Raw genomic sequence first — 26,461 nt, 5'->3', positions numbered from 1 at the left:
GAGTCACAAGAACAGGAGATAAGTAATTTTATTTACACACATATATGCAATGGATTTATTCCCTTTGAAGTGTGGGTTCACAAAAGGAGCATCATTCTTCTTGACTATTTCATCTATTGGTTTTTCTTCTCCCCCTGTTTTTTGATGGCACAGAACAATACACACGAATCACCCAGAGGAGGAATGTGATCACAGAGCTGGTCAGTGCGTAGGGTGGAGAAAAAGTCAGTTATTCGGTCTAGGAATGTGACACTTGCTCTGATTGCACATAGCTTGAGCAACTACCGTGTTTCCGTGTGTGTGCTCGTGCATTCTCTCGCCTCCAGACACTCTCCATCTGCAGTGCAGCCACCATGCAAGTGACCCGGCACTATCGGAGCTCTGTGACAGGCACAAACAACGTGGTGCTTACGCTGCGAAAGTGAAACATTGTGAAGAGGTGATGAGGCTCGGCCCCGTTCTCTCGAGCGCACACACAGCACACCTCCCTTCTGCGGTCGGGAGGCACGCTCAACATGCTCAACTTGTTTGTGCTCATCTCCTTTGGGCGCCTTTAAGGGAAGGGATGAGGTCTGGCTGTGTTGCTCTCCAAGCCAAGTGACACACTAGGTGCCAGAAACTGAGCTCACTGCTATTAATCTCCCTGTTGAAGGGCTGCAGCTTTGCTGGACGTCACCATCTTGGCCTGGCCATAAGTGCTGAGGATGGACAAGGGTGCTGGGGAACAGCTAATTCCATCTTTTCTCACATCCTCTGCTCTTTCCCTCTTGCCCTGCTACGTGTCCATATCTTTGATCTCTACTGTTCAAAGCTCAGGTTCTCGATCTCTCTCTCTCTCCACCTGGACCGGGTGGTTGGCACACAGTTGCCTCAAGTTGACAATGAACGATCTGATAAAATAAAGGTGACACAAGATCACCTGAGTGGCAGCAGGTCTTTGTTAACCTCAGTAATCTCTAAAATCTTTTTTTTTTTTTTTTTTTTTTTTTAAAATATTATATATCTCACATTTACTCTTGGGTTTCCTTGAGTCCTCAAGTGCCAGTGTCTCTGTTAACATGATACATCTCCTGTTGAGGTGTGGCCCAGAGTCAGGTGTGTTTTTTTTTTTTTTTTTTTTTTTTTTTTTTTTTTTTTTTCCTCTCCCCCCTCCTTCTTCTCCCTGAGCCATTATGCTGAAGTGAGGAGGCTGAGCAAGTGCTGCGGGTGTTTTGTGTTTCATGGTTACGACTGCAGAGCAGAGGGAAATGTGAAACTTGAGCTGTGTCACAAGCTCGTCTCAGGTTGAATCCCGGTCACAATTTGGATGCTGGTTTGCTTTTCAGAAGGTCCCAATTCAAAGGAGAGCTATGGTTACCTGGTGAATATGTTCACCACAAGCTGGTTTTCTCGTGAAGCGGTTGCAGTCCAGGTGCCCTATTGGTTGCTAATTGGAAAAGTTTTTTCCTTCAGCCATCTACTATGGTTTACATTGAGTCTAAGCAAAATTTGGCTTAATATGAGGTCTGGTGTCTGATTGTTGCTCCACTTATTATTTAGAGAGTTCATCATTGTTTGGATAGTTTAGTGGTGAATTCCTGCCAGGCCACTCCAGTTCACATAAGACCCAATCCCTGCTCCCAGTCCGTGATGGCATTCTGTTGTTTTACTTTATCAGCTCTCTCTCGGCAATTTCCTGCTTCTTGTCTTTTTGAATGTTTTTTTTTTTTTTTTTTTTTTCCCCCTTCTCTTCTGACCCTTCTCATGTAACTTATTACATTTGATTTGTGATATCGCAGTTTCTAGCTTGTTACATATGGTGAAAACAATTGACATATGGGATGGAACACAGGCTCAGCCCACACAAAGCAGAAGGCATGCTTCACAAGTTTACTGTAGTATGCTGTAAAATGTCCTTTTCTCTGATGGTCCCACTGCCTTTTGATGCTCCCACAGATGGCTTTTGTGGAACTTAGTGTCTTCTTTGGTTGAGTCCTTTTTTATTTCTCCCCTGACTGTAGAATGAAGTTTCAGGCTTACATTACCATGGTGTTGAAGTGCAGTATGTTTTAGGACTGTGTCCCCACATGTGAGAGATTAAGTGACAGATAGCATTGGACAGGACTGACAGCTCTAGTGCGCTAAGCCTTCGGGACATGGAGTCGTGAGAAAGAGCAGCCCCTCCCACGCGTTCTTTGCTTAGATTTCTACCTCTGTTTTTATTTACCTGTAGTGCTGCTTTACAGGAATTCTGGTTTGGTGTTTGTAAGAGCTCAGAGTGGAAATTTTGTGTCAAAAATTATGTTATAAATTTGCCCCTTGGCTCAGTTTGCCCAGAAAGAGAGGAGGGAACCTATATGATGTGTTACACAAAGAGGTGTTTCCCCAGCTGAGGGGATGCGAACCCACCTGTCCACTCTGGACAGAGCAGTGCCCAGGGGACATTCTGTGTGAGCATTTCAAGTGTAGAATGAATTTACTGTGAGTATAGAGTGTAACTGGCATTTCCCTGTGACTAGATGATCGGAAGCCTGATTCAGTATTGATGTGTAAATATTTTTGCCTTTATGAAGTAATGGTCTCTTAGTCAACACCGTCATGTTTACCGATTGGCTACTAATACAGCCTGGGCTTCTCGAACGGATGATTATAGCAGGGCCCTTGGGGTTCCGAAGTAAACCCTCAATAAGTCATCAGACCTTTTCAATGTATTAAAAGTGTAAAGGTGAATTCAAAATTAAGGATGTCCCAGAAGAAAAAAAATTAATTTCTTATGGATCGTGAGAACTACTGGCAATTTTTTTTTTTTTTTTTTTTATTAAAATTATTACTCTAATTACTGGTCAAAGGTAATTACCCTGAACTGATTACAGGACAAAATACCCAGCTGCTTAAAAGGGTAAATCAGTGTCAGTTGCTTTGGATAAAAATATTATCTGTATAAATGTAAATTACTGAACATATCGTTTTGCAATATTTGCATGGATGTTCTTGCCTATATTCTCCACTAACCTCCCAGGTTCCTCAGTGTCCAATTTGGCTCATTGCCAATGTCCATATTTGGATGTCACTCATAAAGATAAAACTTGATTTCCTTTGGGCCTTCAGTGCATTGTAAATGTGTCTTCAAGTAGCTATCTGTGCTTCCACCGCAGCTGCTTTGTGCATTTTAGTATTGTTATGAATTACCGTTGCCCTTCACTGCAGTGCATCTTTGAAATGTGTATAATGTTGCAGGCTGCTTTTGGAATACCAGTTCCTCCTGTTTGAAAAAGATTTTGAATACACACATGTCAGAGCTGCTGCGCTGGGTGGGGAGTTGGTTTATGGATGGATGTGTGGGGGAAGCTGCAGAACGGGAGCAGGTTCTTCCAGCTGAACTCACATGGCACCAGGCCCTGCAGGCTGCACAGAAGGAGCGCAGACGGGCAGCGCGGTGGAAGAACACACCGTGGTACAGCTCTGTTCACTGTTTGCTGCTGGTGCCTTTAATGGGCAAGTTTTTATTGTTCGCTGTTTACCGTAACACTGAGTGTGATTTCAGCTTCCAGATAAATTTACTGTGAGTTCAAAAAGCAATTCCATTCAGGCAATCCTGTAGGGTACGTTTATTCACTGAGCTCACCATCTTCTCCAAGACAATTTACAGTGTAAAGCTACTTGGTGATGTACCCTTTTATAGAGCAGGGTAATTTTTACTGTCTCAATTTACAGTAAGTGCCTGGCTGAGCAGTAATACAGCAGGAAGTGGGATTCCATCCTGGGTCCTTTCAGTGGAAGGAGGCTGCGCTAACCACCACACTACTGGCTGCCCACTGGGACTGATTGAAATGTTTTGGGAAGTTAAGATGACCCCATCACTGTAGCATTTACCTAACCCCGTATCTCTGAGTGTGTGTGTGAGAGTGTGTGTGTAGCCCAGAGTACCCTGTGTGCTTAAACAGTGTGGGAACAGCAGTAAAGGCAAGCAGGCATACAATGGTACAATGAGTGCGGCGGGAGGTCAGCGAGAGACTCCTAGGAGCGAGCAGGATGGCGAGGGCCATGCGCCTGCCTCGGGTCAGGTGTAGCCGGCACTTGAGAAACACATCCCGCCCCATTTCCTGCCCACAACACTTCTGTACCTTATGTTGGACTGAGAATGTGGCCATTTGTGCAGGATACACATGTTGCCTATCTGCATGCGGGGCAGCAAGGGACCAGGACCACTGTAATGTCACCGTGTGCCTGCTGCCTGACAAAGATGTGGCTTTCTTGTCTGCAGTGTGTGTAAGGAAATGATACTGTTGTTGGGTTGTTACAATATACCGGAATAAGTGGTCGATTGCATGTGCAGACCCCCACCTGCCCGTTCATGCGAGGAGGAACTGTAACCGACTCCGGTGGATAATGTCCTTCCTTGTCCTCAGGGTACTTGGCACGTATGTTAACTTTCTGTTTACTCAGTAAGCAGGAAAGGTGGTATTACTGTAGGCGAACGCAACAAAGTCGACATGAGGCTTGAGGAATGTTGTCTTCCATAATTTGATGAACTCTTTGGCCTGAATTGCACATGCGTGTGTTTCCAGGGTTTTTTCTCGTCTGGCAGTTCGCCGCAGCCCTGGAGGAAATGAGCTGGACGTGTAGCAAATAAAGTGGAGTGAAATAGAGACCCCTCCCCTCTGCAGCATGCGTCCTGTGCGAGCCCTCCATCGGGAAGTGGCCATTGTGAAGGATTCGGGGGGGGGAGTCAGGAAGGAAGCACACCACCCCCCTTCCCCCGGTCAGGGTGTTGATGATGTCACAGGCTGGCAAGGTCCCGCTTGGTCACGGTGGGAATTGTTGCTATGATGCTCTGCTCTCTGAGAGGCAGGTGCCCCAATTCACCCAGTAGGCCTCTGTGTGTGTGTGTGTGTGTGTGTGTGTGTGTGTGTGTGTGTGTGTGTGTTTGCACGCATGCTCCTTGTTCCAGTTTATCCCTGGACTGAGATCCTCTAAGTAGGGAAATGAATACAACTCATCCTTGCATGACCAGACTGAATCCCCTTCCCCTCATTAATCGTGCAATTGAGCGGCCAGTCCAATGTATCATACGTGTGATTAAAATAAATAATAATTCTGACTTGATGGTAATCTTGTCATAAATATAGGTATTTTTAATTTAGTATGTGCTGAGTATGCCTGGAAATCTCTCTAAATATTTTAGATTTTATTTCTCAAATTAGCAAACTACTTGAGAGAAATGACCAATGGTCATGATGGTGTGGTGGAAGGTGGCACAGCATTTAACAGCATTTATCACACAAATGCAAATTTTTAGATTAGAAAGTAATATATTGGTTATTAAATTTTATACAAGAAAAAACTTTATTTTGGATTCCAGGGTGTAAACTGTCAGTGAGCTCAGGTGCAGAGGTGTTGAGGTGGCAGCGACTGTTTTTCACAATGTTTTTAGTTTTCCCACCCACTGCCGCCCCCCCCCCCCCCCAAGGGGGCATTTGTGTGTGATTCACAGCATTGTGTGTCAGGTCAGTGCCATGAAAGTAGGTCATGGTGCCTGAGCGGTCAGCGCTCGTCCTTGTTCTTCCTGAGCAGTGCTGTAGTGGAGGTGGACACACGCTGGCTACTCGGTTTGTTTGTTTTTAATTCTACGTGTGCCATTCAGCTCTTCCCCTCAGCTCCAGTGTGTAGGTGGGAGGGCTGTGGCCGCTTTCTCACCCTTTCCTACAGTGCGTAATACATTTGTTCATTCGGCAGATGCTCTTCTCCAAAGTGATGCACAATTCAGAGTAAACACAAGTGCATTTGACAGCAGTGATGTAGACACGCACTTAGTCTGTTTAGATGCACCTGATCATCAAAGCACAGTGTGTCTAATACCATGGTACAGAGTAGCTGTATATTGAGCTGATAGGAAACACAGAGGTGATGGGGACAGATGGTGTGATGTGAGTTTATGGAGCAGTTAGGAGATCAGTAGAGAAGTTGCTCTGAAGCAGATGGGTTGGAGACACTTCTTGAGTGTTGACAGGGATTCAGCAACTCTGAGGAACACAAGGGGCACCACAGCAGAGCCAAAACCAAGAACCTACAGACTTTTTTCTTTTAAAATTGTACATCTCATAATTTAGCTTTAGTGCACTTTGTGTGTGTGTTTTTTTTTTTTTTTTTTTTTTTAACGTCTTTCCACTTGGAAATTCACATTTGCATGTGTGTTTCTGCGCATGCATGAGTGAACGTACAAGTGTTCAATTAGCTCTCTGACTGGAGCGTTCTACACAACACACCCCTGAGAGCTACTGCTCTTATAATTGCCATGTTCCTCTGGGTAACACCAGCCTGGAGTCAGGTGGATTGTAGGCATTTCCCCAGGGGCAGATACACAACATGAAAACATCAAGTACTCTTTGCCGTCGTGCGTTTTAGCTGCAGATGAGAAGGGTGCAGTTATTGTCACTGCTTTTTAAACTGTTGGAACACACACACACACACACACACACAGAGTGCTCGAGAGGCTGAGGCTGGGCTGTTGAAGGGCTTTTTAAAGGACACACATGCAGTAAACTGCGCAGAGACATCTGTCACCGAGCCAAGCCTAGGGTCACAGTGTCTCTCTGGGGAGTCTGCACACTGAAGAGGCTGCTTTTCCACACTGACCACATCCAGAACACACCCATTTTAATGTCTGTTTTTCTTGGCATAATAAGAGTAGTGTGTGTTTTGTTTATTGGTCTATTGTTTCATCACTTGTGTTTTTATAATGCTGTTAATTCTCTGTAGCGTGGAACAAAACGCAAACATATCTCAATGATTGATTCCACCTTCTACTGAACTGAAGACAAAAATGAGCTGCATCCCATATTGAGTTGATGAAAGGGAGGAAACGGAGCATTCCTCCCTGAATATATAAATATATATATAAATGTTAAATTTTATTTATTTTACTTCATTATTCCCCTGGAGTTAGATGGTCTGGTATTTTTGCATTTAAGTGCAGTGATCATTTTGTTTTTATTTATATTTATACTATATTCTCATTTGGAGGTTTTTATTTAGGTTTCGTGCATGAAAGAGGACATCACATTTTTGTCAAATTCATCACGTTAATTTGTCACAGAATAGAAACTATTTTCCCAGCTGCAAAAATAACACTGATTTTCATTAGCTCAATTGTTTCTTAAAGAAACAAAGTTTTCTCCAGTCCATATACATCTCTACCCTATAGATAAAGTATGGAAATATGGGAGAACGGAGGAGCAAAACGCTTGAGTTGCCACTGAGTTTTGCGTTTCTATAAATATCTGAAAAGTGTGCTGGTTACATGTTTGTAGCGAAACAAAAGAAAAAGTTCTAGTTCGCTAGATTGTCAATCCCTTTTGAAAATGAATGTTTCGGTGAGGCGCTCAACCTTTTGCAGTGTGTACAACAATACTTGTGCTGCAGTACATGTATGACCAGGTGTGCATTTAAACACCCGTCAAAACGTGCACTGTACTGCTCGAACCTCAGTGTGTCTGTGGGGCTCCCTCCTGTGGCATTGACAGCTCTGCTACTCTTTTCATGCTTCTCACCTAAAAAAAAGTAGTTCTACACACTCGCTTCCTTTCTAACTCATTGGTTGTGCTCCAGTTTGGCGCGGGGCTGTGCTTTTTCCATCACATTTGACACACAGCCTCAGAACGTGTTCCTCAGTGAATGATGCTGATGAAGCATCGCTCCCTGTGCCGTAATGTGAGCAGACGGCAAGGTGGCGACTCCCGACATACCTGTGAGAAGCCCTCAGTTCTCTCCGCCTGTTTTGTTTAACTTCCCAAAGACAAAGGCGCTTTTCATGGCGTCCTATCATTAATTCTCCTTGCTCTTGAAAGGAGGGTTTGTGTCAAGCTATCAAAGGGCTTTGTGTACCAGTTACCACTTCCCGGTCACACACAAGGGCAACTCACTGTAATTTTGATAGGAATTAGACTGAGCTCAGTGAGTGTTTTTAATCGCCTGACCGGCATGAAAAGTTATGGAGCGCTTCTGTACGCAGCACCAGCTGCGATGCTGTTGATCCAACTCTCTGCATACAGTTTATGCTAATGCTTGCTGGGTACACACCTGAAACAAAACTTGCTCTGTATTTCAAGTGCAAACTAAAGGGAAAGCCAAAACTTTGAGCATAACGTTTTTCTTCATTTACTTTAAAACTTGTATTTATTCATTTACCAGATGTTTCTCTCCAAGCTGTTTGCAGTGATTTACCCATTTATACACCTGCTTAACTTTTACTCTACCGATTCTGCACAGGTACCTTGCTCGTGGACACTACAGCAGGAGCTGGGTTTCAAACCTGGGTCCTTCAAGCGAACGACAGCAGCTCTAACCAATATGCCATCTGCTGTCCATCCCCTTTTTTAGAGTATGTGTTTAATAAGGTTCCGTGTCAGGGGTTACCCCTGCTTTGCGTAAGGCATGCAAGAATTCCTTTTCCTTTCTGCTTTACATGGGCCCTCGGTGTCAAATCCAGCTGCGCTTCCCATGTCTCAGTATTCTATGACCCTTTGGTCTGTGGAGGTGTGTCTCTTGGCAGTGACCCAGTTGGCTTGTTTGTTATGCACATGTTTCTTTCCACTGCCAGTAAGTGTTGCTGGGGTCATAATACATTGCAGGGCATTGCCAGCTTTGTGTGATTGACACCGGTCAACAGGAGTGACCGCTTTCTGAATAATGGCAGGTGGGACCACTGCAGTGTTTCTTTTGCTCTCGCTACCTGTGTTTGATCCGTCAGTCATCCACCTGCTGTCATGGACACTTAGTTCTGTTCTTACTGCGTTTCCTGGACCCCTGAGTCCCTTTCTTGTTGTCACCGCCAGTCCTTTCCATCTGGCTAAGGCAGCATGGAGTTGACAGAACTTTGTATGCACATTATCCCACTGCTGACGGTCTGAGTGGTGGGACACAGTGATGTTGGCATAAAAACACAGGGTCTACATTCAGAGAAGTGTGTGGTCCCACTTGCAAGAGTCCAAAATCCAGAGTATGTAAGTTGTCCGTTTTGGCTCCAGTGTGCTGGAATGAGCTCCCTCCATCCCTCAGAGGTGATGAATCCTCCTCAACATTCAAGAAGAGTCTCATAATGCATCTTTTTTTTGGACAAACTTCTGTCTGCTCTATAAACTCACGTCACACCCTGTGTCACCACCACAACTGTGTTTCCTATCAGTTCTGTCTACAGCTCCTCGGTACTGTGTGCTGGTAAAATGCTCAGCAATCATGTCTTTGTCTCTTGTTGAAATGCACTTTCGTTTACTTGGAATTGTCTATTTGGAGAAAAGCATTTGCTCAAAGGATACATGTTAATGTGTTTTGGAGCACTGGTTTTGTCCTGCTTTGGTGCAGCATGTTTAGACTGTGAGCTCAAGTGCAGAGAGTAAGAGCTCTTGTTTTCCCAAGACTTGCTGGTTTCAGTCTGGCATTCTGGGAATCTTCATCACTTCACACAACCACTGAGGGCAAAATCCTTCTGTGATGTTTAAATGGGATCTTGGAGTGCTACGACGTAAGATCTTCCACATCTTGGAGAGCATTGTTCAAAAGCAGAAGGGGAGAGAAGAATACACTACTTATGTCCATCCCATAATGACATAATTGTGGTGTTTGGGATTACACATGACATTTCTATGTGTTGTGGAAGAAGAGATTTGAAGCAAGCGTTCCGGTTAGAGTTACTGCACATTACAACGCTGGTTACGATAACAGCGGAGTGGTTGGGCTTTTGTCGAAACCCATTGGGTGAATTTCCCTAGCCAGGCTCTCCTTACTCCAGTGTGCGGTGTCAAAGTGTGGTATCACCTTATCTGTCTTAACTGGGGGGGTTCTAGAGACAGCATTCGTGTTGCTGCGAAAGACTGATCACGAGTTTCACCCAGACTCGCCTTCCCATGGGTACTAAATAATGGATAATAAAGTACAGTGGTAAAATATGTGTACTGTAAACAGCCACTGAGATGTGGGGCCTTTGAAGAACAGGCCAGGTACCGCAGTGGGAAAACTCACGGCATCAACCAAAGCTGTGTCATCTGGGTGTCTTCGTGGGGCCGTGAGAGAGATGGCGAGTGGGAACACACGCATCTCTAATTAGAATCCACTCACCGGCTTAATGATATGGGCTTTTGCTGGAAATCTCTACAGATCTGCTTTGGGTTATTTACGAAACGACGGCTTGGCGTGAGAACGGTGAGGTCTGCCCGATTCCCTCGGATTTAGGAGATGATGAGGAGGAGGAGAGAAGGGATATGAGGCCCACGATCTAGAATAAGGCAAAAGACAAGAAGCCATAGAGACAGCAGCTTTTGAAGTTTTCCTCTGCGCTGCACAAAGATGCTTCTGTTTTTCTGCCAAGAATGTTTTATGGCTGTACTGTATGATAAGAGCTGCTGTGTGTGAAAAAGCGCATGACTCTTGGATGGGTGAAGTCTGCAGTGACCAGAGACCTGTGTGTGTGGTGTAACATTGTCCGTTGTACGAATAATGCTGCATGAGACAGCCGAGGCAAAGCCGACTTGCATAAAACCAAAGCCTTGTCATGCAGCCGGTCCCAGAAGTGCCATCGGGGGCTTCAGTGAAGGGGAAGAGCGCCAAATGTCCCACAAACCAGCAGCGACGAGACAATCTAGACTAGTGGGTTTTGGGGAGGAATAGCAAATATCCCTCTGAAAGGGACATATCCCATCAGCTCATGTACACAGATTGTACTTTGTGTGGTTTCAGATACTTTAGAGCAAACTGTGCACTTTAATACATTTTCATGTATTGATTACAGTAGCTTATCTTCATGTGGCCAGACTGATGGCAGGAGGGCAGTCCAGTCATGTGACTGACCACTCATTCCGATGTATCAGTGTATCATACTTTTTTTGGACATATGAGAGGAAGTATGAGTGTCACTGGACAAAGCATCTTGCTTATCAAATGCAAGTTTCTTACAAATTATGCATTTTATGGAAATTTATGTTTGCAAATCACTTGAAATATTGAAAGTTATTTTTACTCAAACTGTTTCATTTCACTCAGTATCCTGTCAAGAAAAAATGCCAAGAATCTTAGAGGGAGGAGGATGATGCAGAGAATGTAGTGATTCCTTCCAGTTCTGAGTTCACAAAAATTAATGCATTAAGATATGTGCTTAAAAATGAGTGCATTTCTTTCTTTCAGATCCTTGTGGGAAAGAACTTTGTGTTCAGCCCCAGTCCGTTTTGTGATTTGTCTTTTGCTGGTCGCACTCTTTCCTTTGACGTTAAAGTTCATCGCCACACAGGTGTTCAGAGCCTGAAACAGGTAGCAGATGCTCTGCTCAGACAGGTGTGTAAGGTGTGTGTTTGATCAGACAGCTGCTTTGCATTTGTTGCCGGCCACGTGTCCCCATGAAGGGTCACGTTGCTGTCCTTATCTCTTATGCAGCCTTTTTTTTTTTTTTTTTTTTTTGCCTCTTATGCCCTTAAATCTCAGAGAGTTACAGTGGTGTTTGCATCCAGTAAATGGCGCATTTTGGGTAAACTGGGACCCATCTTCATATGAAGACCCATTTTTCCCTCTAGCTTTTGGCATCCTTTCTTGAGGACTTGCACAGGAGCTCAACAGCAGCGCTCTGAGCTGTAGGACACTGAAGCTCTCAAAACATTTTGAAAAGCAATCAATAACTTGTATACGAAATACTTGGAAACCAGTAAGTGCTTTTATTCTGCTGTCTCTGTTTTCATTTTTCTCGACTGAATCCTTTCTGCTGAATAAAGGTTTGAAACGCGCACCCCTGCTGTTTCCTGCCTTTCTCTACAAAGCCGATTTTCCCTCACACCTTGATTCCCATCTCTGGCCCCACTTGACTTCTTTTCGTAAAGGTCTGCAGCATTGCTGTGCTCTGAAGTCCTTGAATGGCGAAAGCGCTGCCCTTTGAAAGGTTGAAACAAAAGTGTAGAGCAGAGATTCGGTGCAGGGGCATGGCACAGATGCCTAAATCCAAACAGCTACAGTGGGCTCTTTGTTGGGAAATATGAATAAATAACAGCAATAAGCTCAGCCTAGTAGAGGCTTCCCATCGCGAAAGCAGGCCCTCATAAAGGAGCTGTTGAGCGGCGCCGGGTTTGGAAAATCAGGAATGCAGAGCCCGACAAACAGGGTGCTGGAGGAGGTCCAAGGGCCTGCAGAAGACGCGAGGCAGCCGGTGGAGTTCCTGCGGTGGAGGATTCATCTTGGAACCTGTCAGCTCTGCGGGCCTTGAGCTTGCGGTGCAGGATCGATGCAGTCCAGCGCAGTGGGAAAGCGTGAGCAGCTGTGGTATCAGTGTGGTCTTCAGGATTAGGGTGGGGCTCTACACCCTTGTGCACGTGGCTCTTTTGGTCAGATGGGCTTCGAGGAGCTCGGTGTGAATGACGCAGATTGTGTGCGATTCCACTCCGCGTGGTAATTCCCGAGTCCCTTCCTTTGAGCTTCTTTCACTCCCCTCTTGTGACCCCTGTGACCACTTTAAACTACCTTCTCAAGTACATGAGAAATACTAAAGTTTTGTTGAACGGGACGATTTTGGCGAAAGTCCAGTTCGTTGGACTATTCGAGAACCGAGGGAAAGATGAAGGGCTGCTTGCAAGCAAGGTTTTTGAAGCAGGACAGGTGTGAAGCTGCGACGGTTTTACACGTTGCAGTAAATGCTGGCCATCCTCAGATGGTTTTTTTCAGTGTAAATTTGCATGAATGCAAAAAGTTTCTCTTAGCAAGGAAACACATTACTGTAGGTCATCAAAATAGCAGCTGGATTCATCTTGTGATACTCACTGTGGAGGGAAATCCAGTCACGTTTATGAACAGATGCTGTGTCACAGCTGCGTGCCGTTTCTTCCAGCACAGAATGCCAGAACTACTTCAGACAGTGGCTTTACCCTTGGTTTACATGGTTACCAAGGCGTTTTGGTGAGTGTCTCTCCTACCAGTGTAGACATGGGCCTTCAGGTGTTCAAGGTGGAGCACAGTGCATTGAGCATGTGTGGTTGTATCCCAACAGTGTCACCAAATAAGTGTTCTGTACTTTAGTAGCCTTGCAGTCCGTTAGATTTCCTGTAGTTGTCCTGTGTGTGTGCGCACGCACTCAGAATATGGAAAGCAGAAAGCTGAAATGAGAGCAGCACTTGTGCTTCCAACCACCCTGTACATGTTGTGATGAATGATTCATAATGAGAAATGAAGAGGCACAATGGGTATCGTGCCAGTGTTTTCTAGACGTGGGGGGGCACACTGGTGGATATTTAATGATGGCGTCCTGTGCCACACTTTCCTGCGAGGGCTGTTGTACTGTGTCAGCGCTCATGTCGTGGTGCCGATCCAGTCAATGGAAAGTGCAGGTTGACGTCGTACAAGGGGGCAGCGCTTTTGTACCCCACACACACGCATACGAGCGGAAATCCTTCTCTTTTTAAACTGCCTGAATATGAACATGGGAAACGTGTGCAGTGATGTCACAGATGGTGTTTACTCTGTACATGCTGTCATTACTAATACGTTCGCCATGTAGATCATACATGTATTGTACGCAACCACTTGCTTGTTGTAGTAAATGATTTGTATTTATGTACAATGATGTGTATTTGTGTATATTTAGGGACTTGTTCTGCTGTCTCAAATGGGTGGGAGAAACTCAAGGACGCAGGCAGGGGTCATGTGACCTCGTGGGGCCTGCGGAGAGTAAACTTCCCAGTGGGGGTTGCTGTGATTGATCCATTAGTTGAGGACCATAAGAGATGCTAATAGAATAAAAGCTTTGGCAGTCAATAATTGATGAGTCTGATAGCTTCCGCCTCTGTGCCTGAAAGTATGCGCTGGGAGCTGTGGGCTCAGAACTGGCGTTTTGAGAGCGAGTCCATCTCAGTCTGGACAGCTGGAACCGATCTGTGACTTCCTGTAGTAGAATTGAGCAGTGGTGTGGAAATTCGGGTGACCGTATCACTCGGCGTCTGATGCTGCTCAGTGAACGCAGCGCTGGACACCGAGACTTCGTGTCGTGTTGTTTCTCATGAACATGGAATGGCAAGGGCCTTGTGATGGTTGTGAGCAGTTATTTTTCACCTTTCCAAAGAGATGGACATTCTCCAACACCATTATCTTATTTCTATAGAAATTGCCGATTAACTAGATCTTATTCCTTTGTCCCTGGAAAGTACCCTCTCAAGGTCTCTTAATGTTTTTATGATGATATTTATTCATTTAGGCAGCCTTTTCCTCTCAAAATGACTTAGTGTTAGGTTTGTATACTGTTCCTCTAGCAGTGATTTACCCCTTTTATACACCTGTCCTTTTTTTACTCTGTCGGTTTAGGGGATATTGAAAATGGATGGATGTATATGGCATTTTTCTTCAAAGCAACGTTCAATGCTAAACTATTTACCCATTAATGCAATAGGGTAATCTTTACTGTATCAGTTCAGGGTAGGTACCATGATCAAGTGTGCCATAGCGGGAAGTGGGCTTCAAACCGGTGACCGGCAGGACAGTAACTCTGACCTCTGCGCTTCTTGCTCCCCTCTGAGCACAGCTGTTAGAGGAGCTCGGAGGAGTTCGCCCTGGTAGGTTCCTGTACGGTACCCTCTGACGGTTATCTACGGACAGGGCAATATGGAGCGGTCAAAGGTCGCACATGTTAATAATTTATGAGACAAAAGATTAGCAGGAAGTCAGGAGGTAGAAAAAGAAATGCCAAGAAGGACAAAGTGCTTTTACACACTTGCACACGCAGTATAGGGTCGTTTTTTTCCATTCCGTTCAGGATGATGTCAGATGTCCAGATGCATTTGTGTAGGCAGTGCTGTGTTACTCTCAGTGACAACCACACTTGAGCACCTCGGGGTCTTTAGGGAAATCCCTCCGGTGCAGGAAGCAGACTGAGCGAAATAAAGGTCACTGACTCATCTTGCATCATCTGTCCCCAGTGCTCATGAAGAAGTCGTGAGAGATCCAGTCACCTGCCTTGTCAGGGTAGTGTTCCCCCCCAGATGATGATATGGAGTGGGAATAAGGGGCTGTGGGATTTGTACCATGGTGATGATGTACCTGTGGTAATCATACCAGTAGTGACAGATCTTCTTTGGCACACGTGACCTTAGATGAGTTTGTTCTCAGTGGGTTTCTGTGCATCTAACTGCGCGGCTGTGTTTGCCAGGGCCTCTGTGTGTGCTGCGTGCTAAAGGTCACCTGTGAGTGTCTTACTGCAACTCGTACCGCCTTCACGGATTCATACGTGGGCTGCGGTGACACCGCACTCTGCTTTGATCGGCCCGAGGGGAAATCCTGACTCCGAAATCCTGACTCCAAAACCCTTTGAACAAGTTTTTTAAAATTATTCAGTATTTTTTAGCCCCCCCCCCCCCCCCCCCCCCCCCCCCCGCCATTGGGAGTATGTTAAAGCTGATGGTCTGCAGTCACTGCATGAGTGGGAATCATCTCTCTGATCATCTCTCTAAATATAATAATGGTGCTGCTGTTCTCTACTATACTCCTAGTAATAGAGGATGTTGGTGGATGCATTTCCTGTAGTGGAGGCTGAACCCTTGAAAGCATCCGCCCTCTGTAGACCATCAAGGCTCCAGTAATCCCATCATAACCCTTTGCCCCGGGCTGCGGGGGAGCGAGCTGGAGTGTAATGTGCACCGTCCTTTGTGTGTCCACAGGCAGCACCCAGTGAGTGCTGTTCCGCCGCTTCCCGTTCATTTACCGTCAACGATGTTTACCACAGGAAGGTAATGCAGGTGTGGTCTTACTACAGTAAGAGGGAGTGCTTGCCTAGTATGTGCAGCTTCTTGAAACTTAATCCTCAGTCCTGGATCCCAAATCGCACGATAGAGATTAAAGGCGCTTGAAAGAGGTCCGATAAGTCTCGAGACCTTTGGGGGAGACTTTACATGGGTTTTCTGTGGCTAGTGCTGAAAAGGCAATGCCAGAGCGCTGTGTGTGTGTGTGTGTGTGTGTGTGTGTGTGTGTGTGTGTGTGTGTGTGTGTGGGGGGGGGGGCACCAGCTAACTATCCTTTAAATGTGCAGAAGTGGCTCTTGCACTTGGGTGTCATCATGCAATGCTTGTTTAGTTTGTTGGCCGTGTGAAATGAAAGACGGGCCTTCTGCCGTCGGTGGGGTTTGGGGAGGGCAGCATAGGGGGTGCTGTTCATCCTCTCATCGCCTCACTAATGGGAGGGGGACCTGGTTATCTGACTGACTCATTCCAATATGTCATGTGATCTTTTTTATGTAATCCCTTTGACATCATGGTATTATACATCAATAAAATTTAATATAAAATTTTAATATTGTCTCTTCAGAGTTGTATCCAACATGGATTTCATTTCTCTGTTAATTTTGGAAAATGTTTTTATAAAAGTACTATTGTAATGCACTGAACTGCCCAATCCAGTGTCCAGTCACCTGAGGTACAGTCATGTGGATAGACGATATTACCTTGACCTCTGACAGTACAACTTGCAGACCTGGATTAATGGGCGTAATTGTGGTAAAACATGACTGAGGAGCTCTGACGGGTACAGAGTGATGTGTGTGAAACCCTCTTCTCAGCCTTTCTTCCTTTGGCTCCTGGAGAAATGTGTACATCATCAGCATTGATGACACTGGAAGGGACTCCCACTGTCGAAGAGTTTCCCTACTGTCTTTCCCGCCGCCATTAATATGATATGGGCTTCTGTTGTATAGTAAACACACGTGTGTGTGTGTGTGTGTGTGTGTGTGTTAGACCACTACGAAAATAGATAGAATGATTCCGATGTAGCCACATGTATGAACACATCCAGAAGCACAAGGATGTAAACATGCCAATCTTCGCACGCACACACACAGAGTGCGATTGCGATGTTTTTGTTGGTTTTGCCCCTACTGGTAGATGCAATGTCGAGGCAAAGCGGCAGCACCCCCCCCTGCACAGCCTAATCCTCGCGGGCACGGACGAATTTAGGGCAATCCCGATTAGTGCCGCACGTCCTTATCGGGCAGCAGGGGTGTGCAATGCAGTGTGGGAATCCACGGGGGTGCGGTGGGGCCCCACAGAGAGTCTGTCACAGGGTTTACCTCTGAACCCGGTGCTCCCAGTTCCAAGCGCCTCCTTAACCCCCTTTGTCTCGATCCCCTGCCCCTCGTCCTTGGACGCCCTGCCTCCGCCTGGCGCTATAATCTCTCCTCGTGGGGGGTGGGCTGCGCCAATGGCCCCGTAGTGGGAGACTTACAGGAAACTGACATCATGTCACCGTTATGTACTTTTGATGTCTTCACTTGCTGGGACGCCTTGATGTTGCGTGGGGTCAAGGAGCAGTTATAATTTGGGTCCGTAGCCCAACGTGCCCCCTGAGCGACGGCCCAGCTGTCCGCTCTTAGGGTGCGTTAAGTGTGAGTCGTGGCCGCAAGACAGTGTCTGCTTGTGTGTGTGTGTGTGTGTGTGTGTGTGTGTGTGTGTGTGTGTGTGTGTGTGTGTGTGTGTTTGTGTGTGTCAGCCCTTGAATGGCTTTTCAAAGAGCACACAGGAGGGCGTGTGTGTGCGCGCGTGCGCTTTACAGAGGTGTTTGCAGAAAGATGTGTGTACCAGTCTGGCAAGTAAGTGTCATGTGATCTCCAGCAGTAAGATGGTTAAAGGACAATGACTAACTAGAGTGTATAAACATGACACGTGTCTGTTAAATGGAACCTGCGGCTTCCTTTGTGCTGCGAGACTTTTATTCTAAACATTTGCATTAATTCAGTTTTGTGACGTTTTTCTAACATAATATTCAGCTGCTTATGGCAATTTGTCCATTGATACAGCAGGGTAATTTCGGTACCGGTTCAGAGCAAGTCCCTCCTTCAAGGGCGCTACAGCAGCTGGTGGGATTCAAACCCAGGTCCGTCCAGGGCAAGGTGGCAGCATTCATTAACCACTATGCCCCCTCCTGGCCCCATCTTCACCTTCCTGCAACATGCGAACCAGAGAGACTTGTAGACCTCTTCTGATGCTACAGCTCTGTGTGACTCTGGTGGGAGAATACATAGCTTTACTGCAGTGATAGGCTGGAATAAGGCCTCCTTGACCTCCATTGTTTGCTGACCCCCCCCCCCCCCATCCCATCCCATCCCATTGTGAGGGGACACAATGCCGACACACTCCTCAGGACCAGCCCGGCGCACACAGCAGGGGCAAGAGGGGAGGAAGGGCTCCGTTTGCAGAGACGACGAGCCACGGGTCTCCTCCGGCCTTCAGCTGCTTCCCAGCTGTATCCCGACCCTCGGAGCGAGGTGGAGAACGAGGGAACGTGTGTGTCGACGGGCAACGAGAGCAGTGGGCAGCTGCAGTGGATAACAGTCTGGGGGTGCGGGGTGCAGGGACACAGCTTCCCACTTTGTTCACTGAGTGTTTAACATTTATTGCTTCAACAGACACTTTTCTCCTCAGCAATATGCAGTGATTATGAACGAGTATTTGACTGACATCTTTGTCCAAGGTGACTTCCAGTGTTGGAAACACTACGGTAAACTCCCCGCACTTACCTTTACATTTATTCATTTAGCTGGTGCTTTTTTTTTAAAGCCACTTAGTGTTAATCTACTTACAATTATTTACCCATTTACACAGCTGGGTAATTTTTACTAGGGCAGTTTAGGATAAGTACCTTGTTCGAGGGTTTTACGGCCAAAGGTGGGCATTGAACGTGTGACCTTTGGGTCCAAAGGCAGCAGCTCTAACCACTACTCTGCCAGCTGTCCCTTATGTATACAGCAACATCTGTAACACCCTCTCACTCACACATAAACACTTAAGGCTTAACTTGAGTCACATCTCTGCAGCTGTGTCTCTTTACAATTTATGGATTACATTAAGAGACTTTTTCTGAGATGCACGTCGCTTTGGACAAAAGCGTCTGCTAAATGAATAAATGTAAATGTAAGGCACTTAAGAGTCAGCGGTTGACCTGAAACTCATGCCTTAGGGCTGTGGGTGGAAACCAGAGCAGCCAGAAAAAATCCACAGAGACACAAGGAGAACATGCAGGCTCTACAGTCTGAGCTGAGTTTGAAGCCACTTGTGCTGCTCCGCCTGCGGTGTTTCACCCAGCGCCGCTATACACCGAGACACAGCAACACATGCACACGATGGGTGTGATGCTAGAGGACTTTCCTGCTCTGTATTATTGCAGACCTTATTTTCAAGGGGCTGCTGTAGTAGTGACTCTACCAGGTTTCCATGATTCCGCTTCTTTACCGAGGAGGTGAACAGGCAGGAAGTCACACCGAGTGTATCAGATGTCACCTGAACCTCCACACGCTCGACAGTATCCCTCTTTCCCTTCTTAGTGCACGCACGCACACTCGGGCTGCCCTCGTCTCGTCCTCTGAGCGCCGAGCTCGTGGTCCGAACGTGGTCGCAGTGGAGTGAACGTACTGCAGAGCAAAGAATGCTACTGCAAGGAGGCTGAAGAGCAGTGTTGTTCCTGCTCTCTGTTCCACCATTGGCTGATTCCTTGACAACATTATTAATCCAAACATCAGCAGCTGACGGTCCATCAGCTGCATTTCTGTTAAATTTACAAAGTCACATACAACTCCAAGTGAACAGAAGTGCATGAACAAGTGAAGCGCTACAGACACGCACAGGCGGATGTTGTACCGCGGTACACAGTGACTGTATATAGAAGTGACAGGAAAAACAGAGGCGATGGTGACAGATGGCATGATGTGAGTTCATGGAGCAGTTGGGTCAGGAAAGAAGTAGCTATGAAGGAGATGGGTTTGAGACCCTTCTTGCATGTTCAAAGGGGTTCAGCAGCTCTGAGAGCCAGAGGGAATAACACGGTGACTCTGGGGTAAAGGGAGTCCTGCTGACGTGATATAGCAGTTCAGAAACTGGGCTTGTGACCGAAACGCTGTAAAACGAAAGGAAATTATTCTTGCTCCCTTGAAAAGAGGACAATCGCTGCATTAGTGAGTACTAGTTCTTCTGGGCTTTCTGTCCAATTTTTACAAGACTCACGATATTGTAAGGAATATATTAGGAGATTAGTTTTACGCTTTATTCATTTTTTAAGGCTGGATTTTAATTTCAGATTTTATCAAAACGCATTCATTTTCTGCTGAAAGTAACGATTCTATATTGAAGGACACGACCGCAGTGTCCCTTGTGGGACTTTGGTTTTTGACCTTTTGCGTGTCTTTAACCTCCACGCTCCACTCCCTTCCGTGTTGCTGAAGCAGCATCTTCGCAAAAACGAGAATTCATAGGATGTTACGCTTTGCCTTATACCACACGATGTATAATTTATTGCAGTGTGAGAACAGAACAGCGAGCACTGCTACGCTACAGAAAATACACACTTTATTAAGACAGGATGGCAAGCGTCACAACGGGGTGCATTGGCTACAAAGAATTAAAATAGAGGGTATTTACCGCAAATGTAGTAGTAAACCTGGGCAAAACCCATGCAGGGGTGCTAATGAGCGGTGGAAGCGCACTAGTCAAGTCCCTCTTGTCTCGGTGCTGGCAGACAGCTGTGACGGATAGGCAGGCGCAGGACGGCTCTGCATTATTTAGGAGTTATTTATTCAGGGTTCGAACAGTCAGAGTCCCCACCGCACAGTGCACACGCAGCACTGCGGTACCAGCACCGGTGCAAATATCAGTACCGGGAGCTTCCTGTGTGATGGCTTCGCTGGCAGCCTGTGGGGTCACTGGGGAGACACAGGGGTGGGGTGGGGTGGGGTGGGGTGGGGGGGATGGTCAGCGAGACCGAGGGAGGTGGAACCGTGCCCATCTCCCTCACTGTGCCTGGCTCTGCTTTCCCACAGCCTCTTCTCTCCTCTTTTCTGTCGGCCCCAGGCCCTGCCCACACCTCATTAAAGATTCATGGTTTTTGGATGAATGTTTAATGCATGTTTAATAAGGTGAACGGGCCCGTTTTGGCAGCCCTCCTGTTTTGCGGAGGGTGCCTTGAGAGGTCTGTCTCGTTGGGGCGGCTCGGCGATCTCGTGGTCGCGGTCAAACGCCTGGCTGGCGAGCGGGGGGACTAGGGGTTGCATGGGGAGACGGAATTTTTTTTTTTTTTTTTACAAAATGTCATTTTCCTTTATGACACAATCTGAAAATGTAATTAAATGTTCTGTATCTCCTTGTTGGAAACCAGATGTTTTTGCTTAAGTCTAGAGGGACTCCCCTGCTGTCAGAATTTGTCGAACAAATTGAAGAAGGTTGAAGGAGATGCTCGCCCGTCCCTCTCTCTTCCAGGCTGTCTCCCTGTGGTGTGGTGTTGGTGCCCGTCTACTGAACACCGCAGATGGTATAACCACGGGGCACATGACATTTCAGGCACAGTCTAGTTCCTGCAGGAGGGGAACGGGCGCAAGGACGTGTCCCCAGTCCTCGCCTCCTGGCTGCTGTCGCTTCTCATCTGGGTCCAGAGTGGCAAGGGTGTCACACACTGGCAACCAGAGGGGGGAAACAAGGATGGATGCTGTGTGAAAATGGAAGAGCATTGATAGAACAGGGAGCGAAAGAAACCACCGCCCCCACATCCAGTATCAGCATCTCTGGGCTGTTGCAGTGTGACGCCCATCAGTTTGGCTGACATTTGTTGAAATTGATTGGGAGGAACGTCCTCAAGACTGGAGTTGTGGACTTCTTTGTTCTTGGTTTAGTTTGGTCTCTACAAGAATACAACTGGTTCCAGTGTTACTCTTCACCATAAGTTTAAGACAAAAGAGTCTGTACATGATGTGACCTCGTATGACCCAATATTGGGATGACTGCACAGTCTGGTGCATCACTTATTTTTCTCTTATTTCTTACTCCAGGGAAAGTCCTTCTTATTGGCATTAAATGGGGAAGGCATGGCAACTGGGTGTTTAACAGTAAGTACATTTGTAGTAAATAAATGAGGTGGTTTGTGAAAGAACACCTTCCATGTGGGATTCTGATTCTTTTTGTTTGCTGTCATCTTCAGAAAATAAATGTACACATTTGTGCATCATCTTTACAGAATTTCTTGACCTAGGCAATGCAGAGATGAGGGACAGAGAACACTTGTTTTCTAGCAGTTTCCATTCCTTAGACGGCCAACTTTGGTTCGTGGCTCTTTTGCTGTGTCCCGGGGTGTGCCGCATTCCAGCTCCCAGCTACCTCGCGTTGGTTGCCTGCTCGAGCCTGGGCCAGGGACTCACCCGGCGGATGGGTCCCACTGTTTATCTTTGGACGAGTTGGACCAAGTGCTTGCTGTCGAGAATGCAGTTGTCCATCGGCAGCCACGAGCAACTGCCGCCGGTGGCCACTGCTGCACTTACATCGACGTCTGCTGCACAGATGGGGTGTGTGTGTGTGTGTGTGTGTGTGCGCGCGCGCTTCTCTGCACCGGAATGGGGAGCGGAGTTGTGCGCGTCGTCCCCTTGGCGCTTACTTTATGGGCGCTGTGCCAGAACAGTGGGGTTTAAGCCTTAAATCCTCGGGCGTCCTGTAATATCTCACATGAATTTGTTAAAGGGTTGTTCACAGGGCATTTAATGTCACCTGCAGGGGACCCTGTGCTCCTTTCCCGACTAAGCTGGCTGTCGCTGGTCATCGACGGCCCGGAAGGCTGCGCTCTGGCACTGTAGCCACACTCAAGAAGCATTTGGGAAGCATCACAGAAACTGAAAGGGGTCTCAGGCAGACACACGCATTTGCGCTTGCTCCTCAGTCGTCCTTGCTTTCTGATGTCCGCGCACTCCGTTGCCCAGGTGTTCCGTACGGATGGAATGTAGTTTTTACTCTTTACAGACCTGTCAGTTCCTCATGTTGTCGGTTTTTATTTTATTGATGATCAACGAAGCAGAGCTGAGTCAGGACACCAGAACAGCGGAAAAAGTTTCGTTGCCAAACAGACTTGTTCTGGTTCATCAGAAACATGCCTTGTGTTGGGAAGGATGCGGAGTGAGATGAATCGCACCATTTGCTCGGGATTCTGTTACAGTCCGCAGACTTTCTATGTAATCACTTTGCCCCGGTGAGTATACTGATGGCTTTGCATGTATAGTGGAGCTGAGATGTTCCGGGGAGCGTCCTGTGAAGGCCGCTGTGGCCCGGCAGGTTCGGCAGAAGATGCTCATCGCTTCTCGATGCTGTAGGGAGGGAGCTGCAGACACGTGACTTTGGCACAGGTGGAAAGCGGTCCGTCACCCGAGGAGCCGATGTTGCTTCTGCTGCTCTTGCACGGTTCACCGGAGTAAAGGGTGTAACCGGCTCACTGGTGACTCATGGTATGACTGTCATGTGTTGCGGTATGTTTCCAGCTGCTTCTTTGTGTGCCGTGGCTGTCCTTTGATTTTACGGTGTGTGGTACGCTGCAGGACGTTGGATGAGTCCACATCTGAGGGCTTTTTGAGCTCCTCATCCACAGGTCAGTCTGCACACAAAGCAAGAAACATTCTTTCCAGTGCACTTTTTCACATTTCACTTTTTGTTCAGTCTAAACAGCTTCTTCCAAACATCCCCCCTACGAATCGCAGAAACGTTTAACTTGTTGCAACAAGAGCCTGTGTGTGTGTGTGTGTGTGTGTGTGTGTGTGTGATGTCTGTTCTCTGCTCTGTGTGGTGAGGCAGGTTCGAAGTCTGGAAATGCAGTTGCAGGCAGAAGAAACCACAGTAAACGAGTGCGGGATAGGTGTGCCCCCCCTCTTCCCATCACCCTTTGCAACTTGGCCAGTTTGGCTGTTTCTGAAAATGAAAACAGGTTGTCAATACTGTGTAAAGGATATACAGTATAAGGAAATACCAGCTTTGCAACCTGCTTTAGCGAGAATAATTTAAGGGCGATTGGGGAGTCTTTCTGTTGAACTTGTTGCTCACCAGTGTGTAGCTGGGTCGACACCCAAAAAGGCTAGTTCTTTACCACCGTGTGCATCTGTTAGTCTGGCCGTGTAAAATAGTGGAAGTGTGAAACAATGAAAGGTACAATGAAAGGTGTCCTTCACACAACAGGGCTATTGATGGAAGAGAACAGTAGACCTTTAAGAACCTACATGAGTTGCTCAGATCCCTGGAAGCCTCCCTTTATTCCCTTGTTCTTGTTCTCCACTTGCTGTCCTGTCTGAGATGATGTGGGCATTTGGGGGCTGCGTGTGTGCGTGCGTGTGCGTGCGTGTGCGCGTTTGGCATGATTGACAGAAGGGAGGCATATTGGACACCCGGGGTGAACAATGACTCCAGTTGTGTTGGGGTCAGGCCCCGGCTGCAAATTCTGCCTACAGCTGCCCACCTTCCAGGGAGCAGCTGTGACGTACACATCCTCTATGGCATCTTCCGCAGGCGGGATCTTGGTGGTGGGGGGGGTGCGGCCGTGATGCGTAAATGGCTGCTTTCTAGATGCCCCCACCCTCATGTTTGAGTGAAGCCGTGCAGAGGGTCGTGACCCGGTGATAACGTGTGTCGTTAATCTGGTCGCGTGGAGCAGACGTGCAGAGGCGGGAGGGCAGAGTTCACACACTGTGGTCTTGCGTGGAGGTGTCTTCGCATGGAGAACTGGCTTCTCCCCTTCCACACTGTGTGTCCGTGTGTCCGACATGCCCAGGCAATTTACCGGAACACACACACACAGAACCTGCAAACTACGTATAAGAGTCAGGTTCAAACTCACATCTGAATACAGAGCCTAAAATTTGTGAGGCACCAGTGCTACCCACTGTTCCTCATTTATGGTGTTAATGTACAGAGCTTGGCATTTACAGGTTTTTTTTTTTTAAATCGCGATCACTTGCATATGACTTGCGCACGTGTCCGTGCTACAGATCGGGCAGCTGTGCTGTTAGGCGTCATGTGGTGACGAAGAAGGGTGCGCCAGTACTCGGCGTCACGTGTGCCGATCGTCTGGTTGTCGGTGGGCAGCTGGCTGACAGATTGGCCCCAGCTGGCGTCTGCGCCGATGTCTGAGTGTGCGGCGTGACCCTGGTGTAGGTGTGCGTCACGGCACAGCTCATCCATGCTCAGTAAGTCTACTCCTTGTCTCAAGCAAGAACCCGGCAGCGACGGTGCCACAAACTGTAGGAGCTGGGCTTCACGTTGTTTCCGCATTATTTCTTTGGACACTCAATGACGAGGCACAGTGAAGTTCTGAGATTTATGCAAAGTTTCTCTCCAGATGTTTCCCAATAGCAGCTGCTCAGTTCTTTATCTCTGCACCTGAACCCCCCCACAACACACACAGATCAGCAATACTCCCAAAACATCTTAGTCAAACCTGCTCAAGGTCTTCCACACTTACACGCCTCCACTCGTGGAAAATTACAAGTAGCAAAGGTGCTTTGTTCTGGAGCATCTAGAACTTTCTGCACTTTGGTGCACAGTCACATAGAACAATAGTATGCACAAGTAAATAATAAAACGATACAAAAAGCAAAGTATACAGCAGGGTAAATAAGAGAAGGTGTGAAGTTGGGCAAATAATAAAAACAATATGAATACACTCCATGGGGGTCACAGAGCCAGACATCCCAAACTACCCTTCTGGATTCCATACTGACACCCACTTGTGTTTGTCGTCTCGACACCAACACCTGTCTGGTCCTCTTGTGTGATCTGTTCAGTCCCCAGACCTCAAGGGTCTAGTTAGTCGAGTGGCACAAATGCAGAGAATATTAAATATTACAGTGGTGTGTGTGTGTGTGTATTTAACTCACCATTTGTTACCTTGGCGTTCCAACATGAATGGAGCCTTCAGTTGGTGTCGGGCTTCGGTAAATGAGCCGATGCAGAGATAGTTGACTATTGGTCTGTGCTCCACACAGCAGGGCATCAACATAATTTACATGGCGAGTGTGTTGGGGCTTTTAAATAATGCATTTCTATTTATTACTTTATAGGATTTATTTGCTTAGCACATTCTTTTACTCTTAGTAATTTGACTAGCATGTGCTTTCCCTGGATTGCCTTCCAGGTGCCGACTGTGTGTTTGCTTTAGTAGTTCAGGGTAAGTGGCCTGTTCCTCTGCTAAAATGCGTTAACCGCTGCTCTGCTTTGAGCTCCTTCCTGATCTTTCCCTTTGTTTGCCGACCCGTGCTACGGAACATCCCGCTTGTTGGATTTGTGCGTTGTCGTCGGGCGTCTCCGTTCACCATGTTTGGTTTTCGATGATGAGGTGGGAATTTGTTTCTGCGGCCAGTCCCTGCAGGCCCTAAAGTTTCTCATTTCATTTAAATCTCTTTCTGCGGCTCACGGAGATCACCGAGTGTTCGCTCTCAGTAAAATGTGTGCTGCGCTGGTTATATTCTGGGTAGCGGGGGAAACCCGTCTCCTGCTGTGTAATGCCGTGATCAAGGTGCTTGCCCTGAATCGATGCAGTCAATTTTCTTTAGCTGTATAAGCAGGTAAATCGGTGTAAGTAGCTTAATGCTGTAAGTCCCCTTTGAGAAAAGCATCTACTAAATTTTTTAAAAATCATATTCAATTACGGTTGTTCAACGGTACAAAAGAATCTTCGTTACGGTGCTTTAACTGCA

General features: G+C 46.9%; 1 protein-coding gene across 2 annotated transcripts in view; it reads left to right on the top strand.

Annotated features, from left to right (window-relative positions):
- Positions 1 to 26,461, top strand: part of sema4f (sema domain, immunoglobulin domain (Ig), transmembrane domain (TM) and short cytoplasmic domain, (semaphorin) 4F) — a 58,368-nt gene that overhangs the window by 8,071 nt on the left and 23,836 nt on the right. The window lies entirely within an intron of this gene.

This window comes from Scleropages formosus, chromosome 1 (genome assembly GCF_900964775.1).
Source record: "Scleropages formosus chromosome 1, fSclFor1.1, whole genome shotgun sequence".
Taxonomy (NCBI): Eukaryota; Metazoa; Chordata; class Actinopteri; order Osteoglossiformes; family Osteoglossidae; genus Scleropages; species Scleropages formosus.
This window is presented reverse-complemented; position numbering and strand designations above follow the sequence as displayed.